The sequence below is a fragment of the Balaenoptera ricei genome, chromosome 20, assembly GCF_028023285.1.
Source record: "Balaenoptera ricei isolate mBalRic1 chromosome 20, mBalRic1.hap2, whole genome shotgun sequence".
NCBI classification, from domain to species: domain Eukaryota; kingdom Metazoa; phylum Chordata; class Mammalia; order Artiodactyla; family Balaenopteridae; genus Balaenoptera; species Balaenoptera ricei.
In genome coordinates, this window is record NC_082658.1 from 21662143 (window position 1) to 21672628 (window position 10486).

At 54.5% G+C, this 10486-nt stretch overlaps 1 long non-coding RNA gene and 3 other non-coding genes across 5 annotated transcripts; 2 read left to right on the plus strand and 2 right to left on the minus strand.

Moving 5' to 3' along the window:
• The first annotated feature begins 1550 nt into the window (after window positions 1-1550).
• Window positions 1551-1741, plus strand: LOC132356269 (U2 spliceosomal RNA). The gene has a single exon (XR_009499793.1). It is a non-coding gene; the product is annotated as a U2 spliceosomal RNA (small nuclear RNA).
• Window positions 1742-1897: 156 nt separating this feature from the next.
• Window positions 1898-5885, plus strand: LOC132355108 (uncharacterized). Of its 2 annotated transcripts, XR_009499528.1 has the most exons (5): window positions 1898-1914; window positions 2270-2498; window positions 2614-2737; window positions 3178-4088; window positions 5164-5885. It is a non-coding gene; the product is annotated as an uncharacterized LOC132355108 (long non-coding RNA). The 2 variants fall into 2 exon arrangements; XR_009499527.1 differs by having other exon boundaries at window positions 2270-2737.
• On the minus strand, window positions 4164-4354 carry LOC132356286 (U2 spliceosomal RNA). Its single transcript, XR_009499809.1, has one exon. It is a non-coding gene; the product is annotated as a U2 spliceosomal RNA (small nuclear RNA).
• A 2394-nt stretch (window positions 5886-8279) lies between the features above and the next one.
• LOC132356290 (U2 spliceosomal RNA) lies at window positions 8280-8470 on the minus strand. The gene has a single exon (XR_009499813.1). It is a non-coding gene; the product is annotated as a U2 spliceosomal RNA (small nuclear RNA).
• Window positions 8471-10486: the final 2016 nt, after the last annotated feature.

Sequence of the window (10486 nt, forward strand, 5' to 3'; positions counted from 1 at the left end):
ATGGCTACCAAAGGGGAAAGTGAGGAGGAGAGGGAGAAATTTGGAATTTGGTATTAAGAGATACACACTACCATACATAAAAGAGTGAAACAACAAGGACCTACTGTATAACACAGGGAACTATATTCAATATCTTGTAATAACCTATAATGGAAAAGAACCTGAAAAGACTATATGATACTGTATAATATATACAGCGTGTATATATATCTGAAAAGGAATATATATTATATATCTGAAGAACATATAATAAAAAGCAAATAAATATATCTGAATCACTTTGCTGTACACCTGAAACATTGTAAATCAACTATACTTCAATTAAAAACAAAAAGTATCACATGGGACTTCCCTGGCGGTCCAGTGGGTAAGAGTCGGCGCTCTCACTGCGGAGGGCCCGGGTTCAATCCCTGGTGGGGGAACTAAGATCCCAAATCCCACAATCCCGCAAGCCACGCGGCCCGGGGGTGGGGCGGGGGAGGAAAGTACGTTACCTCTTCGCAACAGTCCTCAGGGGCTTCGGAAAGACCGTCTCCCCGGTTATAACCCTCAGGTGGGCTCGAAGAAAATTTCCCGTTTCCTTCTTAGATTGACTATTGATTCATTGTTTTGTCGGCACACCTTTCAGCGTCCCTTCACCCCCACCCCTCATCCAGACAATTTCCCCCGCACGTAGATTCCTCCCCCCCCCCCCGCCCGCCCCCGCGGCTGCCTCGCCCCGTGCCCGCGCTGTCAGGCTCACGTGGCCAACCTCCACCTCCTAACCACTCTGGGCTGCACCTGTGCCACTGAACTGACCGTAGGGGGCAAAAAACACAGCCAGGCTGATGGGGCTCCCCTTATCTCTCAGTATCCAGGGAAAAATAGACATGCACATTTGCTCTCCGGGACCCAGTAGGCCCTGACACAAGAAGGACCTGCTTTGTTTCGTCTTGTTTTTCCTTATATTTAAGTCTTTTTGTGAATAACTGATAGAAGGGAAAATAAAGGACTGTGGGAAACGACGTTATTAAAATTTGACCCTAGAACTTAAACATAGCCAACTCATGTGCGTATGCGTCCGTACAACAGTAAGATGACGTTAGGTGGTGGGTGGGTGTCCACTCGTAAAAATCTTTCAACGTACCTGTATGTTTGGGGAAAAAGTTGAGAAGAAAAAGAAATGCTGGAAAGCAAAACCTGGTAGAACTCTGTGCGTCTCTCTCGCTCTGGGCGTTTCCCGGGAAAGCAGGCGGAAGGAGCTTTCCGGGTACGCGCTTGTTTCGGTTCCACCGCGAGAGGGCGCACACGGGGAGCAGGAAACGGGCGCGCTTGTGGGCGGGGCATGCAAATTGCTTGGCTGTTTGGGGGAGGCATGGGAGAATAGAAAGCCTAAAAGCCCCCAATAAGTTAAAGGATCTGACAAACTAGGTATGTGTTACAAGTTGTGGCACTAGGGTACTGTGAAGTCTAGGGAAGAGGGCGGGCATTCGTGTGAGGATGAGTTTCCTCACCGTGAGCTGAAAGGCGAGAGAGAAGAGGGGTGTGCTGGCGAAGGGGGTGACGACGGTATCGCTTCTCGGCCTTTTGGCTAAGATCAAGTGTAGTATCTGTTCTTATCAGTTTAATATCTGATACGTCCTCTATCCGAGGACAATATATTAAATGGATTTTTGGAGCAGGGAGTTGGAATAGGAGCTTGCTCCGTCCACTCCACGCATCGACCTGGTATTGCAGTACTTCCAGGAACGGTGCACCCCTTACGGGGGGGACCAGAGAGGTGTGCAAAGGAAGAGAAGTATATTTCTTCAGATTTACGAAGTTACATATGTCTTACTTCTGCAGAATTAAGTATACCTTACTTCCTCGGCATTACAACATTATATATAATACATATCTTACTTCTTCAGATGGCGGTGAGCAGCGCTGCACTAGGTACTCCTCTCACGTCTGAACTAGCGCGCTCTTCGCTGAGGAAGTGCTACTGGTTTTCTACGTGCTGCGCTTGCGGGGAAGTGGGTTGAGCCTTTGGCCGTGCCTGCCCGCGTGGAAAACTCCCCGCTCCTTCGTGGACCGCGTCATGGTGGCAGCTGCTGCTGCTTCGTGGTCACTTGTTCGGCTCCGGCAGCGAAGAGACAAACGCTTCCGTGCTTGGGGAGGCTCTAGCCGTATGCGGGTGGGGGGCCCCGGAAGCTGGGCTCGGCCCCCCTAACTCATGCTCATCGGCTGCGTTTCTGTCCCGTCCACAAGGCAAGCAGGCGCCCTGGAGCGCCCCTTTTTTTCTTGACAGGTAGCGATTAGCCGGTAGCCCCACGCGCGCCACTCGTTCGAGGTTACAGCCGCTCCCACCGAAACTGAGCCCACCTTCCTCGCAGCAGCGGCTGCCCCCCTACAGCTTCGTCCGTTAACCGCTCCAGGCTATACTGCACGCACGCGCGCTGCCGACACAATCCCGTGCGGCGGCGGCGCAGTGCAGAGGTGTGGACCCAAGCGGCGCACAGGACCGAGGTCGCAGACGGGTGAGGGAGGAGGAGTGGGGTCGACCGCTGCACTTCCCAGCAGCCACGGGTGAGAGCGATCGCTCCTCAGGCTGCGGCTTTAGTCGTGTCTTCCTGTTCCCCCACGCGCCCGCAGTGCCAGGGACGCGCGGAGGCAGTGGGCGTGTGGAAACGACGTGGCACAGCTACGCAGGGCAGCCCTCGGATGCCTGAGGTAGGACAGGGGCCAGTAAGCTACCTTGCGGACGGCAGAGCGGAGGGTAAGTGACACAGCAGAGTCTCTACCGCTGCGGTGGAAGCATCAGCTCACGCACGTGCTGGGCAGCAAGGGGCGGTGAGACTGCAGCTGTACCGGCGGCGGCGGCGGGAGGGAACTCAGGAAGGAAGTGACGCCAGCGCCCGCTGCCACCCTCTGTGGGAGGGGGCAATTAACCTGCCCAGCGTCACGCTGCGCCCGCGTGTAGGTCGAGTTGGAACTCACTGCCGCTTAGCGCTAGCGCGGCGCCGGGCGGCCTCAGCGGGCGCGCTCGCTCCACCGCAGTGGCAGCGCTGGGGTGTAGGTTGTGAGATCGGGCTTCACAGCGGCAGGGGAGAAAGACAAGAGAAGAGAGGCCGGGGGGAGGGGGGGGGCCTGTATTTCTCGCGCCTTATTAGGTCCACTTCCTTTTTTTTTTTTTTCTTTTCTCCATTCTTCCTGTAGCACTCTGATGAGAAGGTACTCTGCCCCCGCTGAGGAAGTGGACGGAGGTCCCTGCGGAGGAGCTGAGTCTTCTCCACAACGAAGAAAACAAAAGAAAACAACAGTACTGAACCCACACTGCGTCGAGGAAGAAATAGACTGCTGCCAGGAAAGAGGAACGCGTCTCTCAGTCTACGTCGGGCGTAGGTCGACAGAGCCTACCGCACGTTGGCAACGGGAAGAGGAGAAGGTGCTCCTACAGCCTCCTTCTGCCTCTTCCCCACCCCGCTGCCTCGGCAAGCTCTAGGGCGCTTGGGCTTCAGTGGAGAGAAAAACCAGTATGCACTGCCTGGCGTGCCACCTCTGGTCAAGATTGCAGGCTCCAGGAGCCAACCCGCGTTTTCCCCTCAAACGAAGCACGGAAAAGTAGATCAGAGAACTTCCCCGGGCACCAGGCTCCCACAAGCGGGAAACCAATTAAAAAAACAGCCTCTGCACCCATGCTAAAACTTAAAAATCACAACGTGGAAGCCGCTATCTGCTTTTCACACAGTGGTTGCAGGGCGCCTGCTTGCTTTGCGGACGGGGCAGGAACGCATGCCGATTGGGCATGAGTTACGGGGGCCGAGCCCACCTTACGAGGTCCAACCCCCCGCATACGGCTAGAGCCTCCTCCAGCACGGAAGCGTTTGTCTCTTCGCTGCCGGAGCCGAACAAGTGACCACGAAGCAGCAGCTGCCACCATGACGCGGCCCACGAAGGGGCGGGGGGTTTCTGCACGTGCAGGCACAGCGGAAGACTGTCAACCCACTTCCCTGCAGGCGGGGCCCGTAGAAATGTCAATAACACTTCCTCAATAAGGAGAGCGCTAGCACAAACACGACAGTAGAACCTACTACAGCACCAGTCAGCGCCATGTGAAAAAGTGAAAGGTAAGTTTGTATTCCCGCAACGCTCATACTGAAAAAATGTACTTCTCTTTCTTTGCACACTTTTCTGGTCCCCAAAGGGGGTGCACCGTTCCTGGAAGTACTGCAATACCAGGTCGATGCGTGGAGTGGACGGAGCAAGCTCCTACTCCAACTCCCTGCTCCAAAAATCCATTTAATATATTGTCCTCGGATAGAGGACGTATCAGATATTAAACTGATAAGAACAGATACTACACTTGATCTTAGCCAAAAGGCCGAGAAGCGATACCACCTTTCTCCCTCTGGCCGTTGCCGTCCTCCCTTCATCCCTATTCAAGCCACGGTGAGCGCCCTCATCCTCACGCCTCGTCTGACTCCTTTTGCGTCATCCACAGTGCTATCACTAGAGACCTGTGCAGACTTTCTGTTCTCTACCTTTGTGGGGAGAAATTCTGTGTACTTGATTGTCCCGTCATTCCCGCGCCGAACAGCCATTTCTAATCTGCATGCTCCGCCTTCTGTCGCCCGAGGACGCGCGGCTACCGCGGGCGGACTCCACCCTCCCCCTCCGGACCGGCTCCTCGCGCCCGGAACCCAGGCCGGACCCGGAGCCCGCCTCCTGGCCTCCTGGCCGGTGCACGTCCTGCCGCAGACCCGAGACAGGGGCGGCAGCCGGAGAATGCGAGGGGAGCGCTGACACGGTAGCAGCTGTCACGGTTCGAGCCCCAGAAATCAAGAACTTGCTTTTGCCCACTGCTCTTCCCCCACGCACGCACTGCACATTCAACAACCGTTCAATGAGTAAGAGCGCCTCCTCCACGCTTAGCCAGTGCCCGACACACGCCACGATTACGGCGGCTCGTCAGCCGCCGCCGCCGCCGCCGCCACCGCCACCACCACCACACCCACCTCGCCCCTCCTTGCTCGGGGCCGCTCTGCTCGCGTCGGTGTTCTCTCGCCCGTCTTCTGCCCGACGGTTCGGGTCCCCTGGGGGGGGGCGGGGGGGGCGTCCTGAGAAGGGATGTCCTGGGTGACAGTCGTTGGAATGCAACACTGCCCGTCGCAAATCAATAACTTAGCATCTCCGTTTTCGCAGCGTGATTCACTCCCGCGGAGTTTGCTCAAATCGACGTGCACGGACTGAAGGGCCTGCGAATCGCGCCCGGCCCCCGTGCACGGCGCTCTGCGGGGGCCGGTCGCGTGCCCTTGTGCCCTCACGGTGGTGCAGGGCCGTCGCGGTCCCAGCCATCCTCGCTGCAACGGAGCCTGGAAGCTCGGGAGATCACGAACGGTGACCGGAAGAGCAGGGCAGGCGTTCCCCGGCAGCGCCTCTTTCCCCAGCCTCGCCAACAACCCCACGTGGCATCAAACCTGCGAATGCTTTTTTGGTGCGGGGTGGGGAAAGGCGGAGGGGTCGATCTCATAGGTGAAAATGGTACCTCGGCGTAGTTTGGATTTGCAGTTTTCTAATCTTGGGTAAATAAGGTTGAGCGTCCTCTCCTGTTTCAGAGACGCCTTTATTTTCTCTCTGTGAGCTAACTCCTTGTTGGGGGTCTTCGGCCCTTTTCCTCCTGGATTCTCGGATGGGCCTTATCCTAAGGGCGTGGATCTGCAACTTACACATTCAGGGGACTGGCCCTTTGTCTGTAATGGAAGCGGTGACCATTTTCTCCTGTTGGATATCTGGCTTTGGCTTTACTTAAGGTGATGATTCCATTGCTTCAAGGTTTCATGGAAAGTTGTTTTTATATCATCATATGTATCAATTAAAAACATATCTTTCAGATTTTGAGTCGAAAGGACTTATAATTTCCTAAATCTTCCTCTAGGTTTTCTTCTTCTTCTTCTTCTTTTAAATAAATTTATTTATTTATTTACTTTTTGGCTGCATTGCGTCTTCGTTGCTGTGCGCGGGCTTTCTCTAGTTGCATTGAGCGGGGGCTACTCTTTGTTGCGGTGCGCAGGCTTCTCATTGCAGTGGCTTCTCTTGTTGTGGAGCACAGGCCCTAGGCGTGCGGGCTTCAGTAGTTGTGGCACGTGGGCTCAGTAGTTGTGGCTCGCGGGCTGTAGAGCGCAGGCTCAGTAGTTGTGGCACACGGGCTTAGTTGCTCCGCGGCATGTGGGATCTTCCCGGACCAGGGCTCGAACCCGTGTCCCCTGCATTGGCGGGCGGATTCTTAACCACGGCGCCACGGGGGAAGTAAGTCCCTCAATCCATATTTCTTGAATGAATAAACCCCAATGTATACTGTTCATTGGAATCTGATCTCGTGCTGCGGGGGGGATGCCTTGGTAGGAGAGGTGTATGTCGAATGCTTCTACTAGCGCCCTCTTTGCCTTTCCACACTCTACCCCTAGGTAATCCCAAGACTGGAAAGTTCAAATAAAATGATCATCCACTGGATTAATCATGTTTTAAATTTTTCTATAATTTACGATGCTTTGACATCTTGAGGGCCTGCTGGCCTGGAAGAGACTGCCCCTCCCAGGACTAACTAATTCCTAGAAATGCAACCTGCTTGCTTTGGGAGCCTGCCGTTCACGTGCAAAGCAATCTTCCAACACCCGTATCTGCAACTGCCTCCTCTAGTTACTCTCACACTCCAGCTAGTATTTCCCCTGCCCTCTCTCACCCCAGGGCCCGGTACCTCACAACTAGAGAACAGCCCTGTAGCCCAAAGCTCACCGAATGCTATTCTAATGGTCCAATCCGAACCTTGCTCAAACTTGCCTACCCTGCTGCCTCTGCCCATTCTTCCCACCCTCCCCTCCCCTCCCCTCCCCTCCCCTCCCCTCCCCTCCCCTCCCCTCCCCAGGACGATAAAGGCCATATACTCTCCTCTCCTGCCTCCCAACCAAGCAGGCCAGGCCGAGTCCCCCATGTGGCTCGCTGCAGGGTGTGGCGTGCCCTCTTCTCTTGGGAACTGTAAGTAATAAAACTCCTTCAGTGGCACTGACCTCTCCTTGTCAGTCAGTCAGCTGTATACAGTACAACCAACCCACACACCTAAGTGAAAAGCCCATCACTTTTTTTTTTTTTTTTTTAATATAAATGTATTCATTTATTTATTTTTGGCTGCGTTGGATCTTCGTTGCTGCTCGGGGGCTTGCTCTCGTCGCGGCGAGCGGGGGTTACTGGTCGTTGCGGTGCGCGGGCTTCTCATTGCGGTGGCTTCTCTTGTTGCGGGCTCGAGGCGTGCGGGCTGCAGTAGCTGCAGCACGCAGGTTCAGTAGTTGTGGCACACGGGCTTAGTGGCTCCGGGGCCTGTGGGATCTTCCTGGACCAGGGCTCGAACCCGTGTCCCCTGCACTGGCAGGCGGATTGTTAACCACTGAGCCACCAGGGAAGCCCGGAAAGCCCATCATTTAAACCTACATTCCGGGTGGATCTTCGTGGCTCTCAGCGGGAGCTGCCCTCTCGCTCGATCCTTTTCTGCCTGTGGATATTGACATCAGGAACCATGAGGACAGGAGTAATGCTGGAGACACCAAAAGAAGCCGGGGAAAGTAGAGACGGAAGACAGAAGACTCAAGTTACTGTTTTCCTTGTGCCTTGAGGGTGGCGTGGAAACGGTCTGGGAACAGCAAGAGGAAGCTTGGATACCCTCTCCGCTCCTTTCCTAGTTTCTACAGACGGAGGAATGGGGGAGAGAGGCCCCGTGAGAAGGCTGTGGGGCAGAAACTATGCCCTCCGGAGCACGCCAAGTTTGAGCAAAAGCACAAAACTCCACTTAAAAAGAAGGCAGAAAAGAGAAGAAATTCTTAGCCCAAGAACAGGGTTTAAAACATGGCAGAAATGAGAGAAAAATGGAGAAAGGGACGTTCAGTTACTAAGCGGAAAAGAAACGGAGAGAAACGGCAAGGTGAATGCGAAAACAGCTACCGCACACAGAGGCATAGTAGGGCAGTCAGTTTCTGCTGATCGTTGGTCTGTCTGCCAAACAGCACGATGAACCCTCCCAACGCTGAAAAGTGGGAACTCGTGAGAGAGTTCTCTCTATCCTAGCAGTTCGTCTCTCAAGCCGACCAACTCCAACTACTCTTTCTTCTGCAGATACCACCTGTCTCATAGGAACAAGCCTACAAGAGAAACAGACGCAAAAAGTTCTTAAGAGCCACTCAGACAGAAAGAGCTTCGCTAAAGCAGCGTATAGGGACAGACAAACACAGAGCTCTTACTCTTCAAACATCAGTTACTATCCCCGGGGGTGGGGGGCATGCACCAGGCCAGGAAACACTGCAATACCAAGTCGATGCGTGGAGTGGACGGAGCAAGCTCCTACTCCAACCCCCAGCTCCAAAAATCCATTTAATATGTTGTTCTCGGATAGAAAACGTATCAGATATTAAACTGATAAGAACAGATACTACACTTGATCTTAGCCAAAAGGCCGAGAAGCGATACCCAGCCACCTGCCATCGCTGTCACCGTCCTCCTCTCATCCATATTCGACTCAGTGTGACCCCTGTCACTGCTCACTCGAGGTCTCACTTCCTTTGCTTCGGTGACAATACTGTGGGTGGCACTACACCACACTCTCGTGCAGATTTTTTATTCTCTACATTGTAGAAGAGGAATTCTGGATCTGTTGCAGCTTCGTCGTTCTCGGGCTGAAGCGCCATTTCTGATTTGCATGCCCCGCCCAAGGGGGGCGCGGCTCCGGCGGGCTGACCTTATCCTCTGGGCTGCTGCGGGGGAGCTCTTCTTTGGCATCAATGCAAGCGGACACAAAAGACCGAACCGTAGGGGATTCCGGGTGGGCGGCTAGAGGGGGCTGTGGGAGGAGCCGTCGGCTGAGAGTTTTCCTGAAGACGAGGTCGCAAGACACATTCGCTAGAAACGCCCAGACTGCATATGTGTTCAATAGGCCTCCGCTTCGTAGGGTCGGGTGGGGGACTCATTCTGAGTCCGGGGAGCGGAAGATCTAGAGGGGGGCTTCCCAGGGCCGGTGGGTTCATCCCCCTGCCAGGCGGAAGGCGGATGGCCCACAGTGGGGAAGGGAGGAGGTGTGTGGATGTGGAGGGCCGGGCTGAGCAGCTGGAGGGATTCTCTCCAACTCAAGCGCCTGCGTCCGTCGGTGCTTCTACGAATGAACCCAGATGCCGGGCTTCCTACAGAAAGCTTCCTCTGCCTGAGACCTCCTTTCCCTACACCTCCTCCTCACCTGTCTAATTCTTAACGCAGAGCCTCTGGGCTCCGCTTGGGCTTCAGCTGCCCCAGCAAGCCTTCCTCGTGGGCTCTTCCGCACCCCACCCCACCCCACCCCACCCCACCCCAGGATGATTGCGGCCCTCCTTTGTATTTCATCCCACCCCGGACTTCAAGTCCACCATTCACCACTCGTTGGGGGCAGTCCTTTATCTCCGCCACTGAAATCTGAGATCCTTGAGGGCGGCGACCCTCGTCAGCACTTAACCTCTGTATCCCAGCACTAGCCCAGTGCCCGGCCTGTAGGAGGTGCACAGGAAACGTTTGTTGAGTGAACAAAAGGTGTGCAAAACAGACTGAATCGGGGAAGCACTTAGGAGGGTCCTGGCCCGATCCAGGGCTGAAGAGGGGAAGATCTGGCCTGGGGTGGCAGGACACCAGAGAGGAGAGTGACTGCCAGGGACGCTCTGGGCATCAAGGACCGTAAATAAATTAAGGCCTCTGGCAAAGCGGGGATAAAGTTTCGCAGCGGCAACGCTTCTCTGTGGCAAAGGCTGCAGGCTGCCCAGGCAGCGTAAACCTTTTCCATCCCCCTTCCTAACAGAGCTTCACTTTAGTTGGGGAGTTTCTATTTCTTTCACTGGATCTCAGAAGAGCTAGAAGGTATCACTGATGTAGGACTGAAACCCAGTGGGTCGTTTCACCCTGCCGCAGGGAAAGCCTGATGGCGGGGGCTGCCTGAGCCCTTCCCAGAGCCCGCCCCTCTGCCGAGCGCTCCGTGTGTATTAACTCATTTGATTCTCCCCATAACTCCACGGGGTGGGTATTAGTATTATTATCCGGGGCCAAGACTAGGTGAGGCCAGTGAGAAACTAGCCTTCGGGGCGGGGAGGTGGGGGGACATTTAAGGGAGTGCCGCCCCGAAACGCTCTTCAGCAATCAAGATAAGTACTATTTTGATACAATTCATCTTACCTGGATTCTAAGATAATCGAGAGATTTATTTTGATTACTGGGTTTTTGGTGCTCCCTGAAATTTTTTGGCCAAGACAAGCGCCTCACTCGTTTCCCTCCACTCTCATCCCCATTCTGTTGACCTGAGCTGTCACAGCCACTAGCCACTCGCAGCTGGGGAGCGCTAGGAAGGTGGTTCCTCCTAATCCATATGTGCTGTTAAGTGTAAAATACACATGGGCTTGCAAAGGCTTAGTATTAAAAACTGTCAAATATCTCCGTAATTTCCGTATTAATTACGTGTTGAAGTGATATT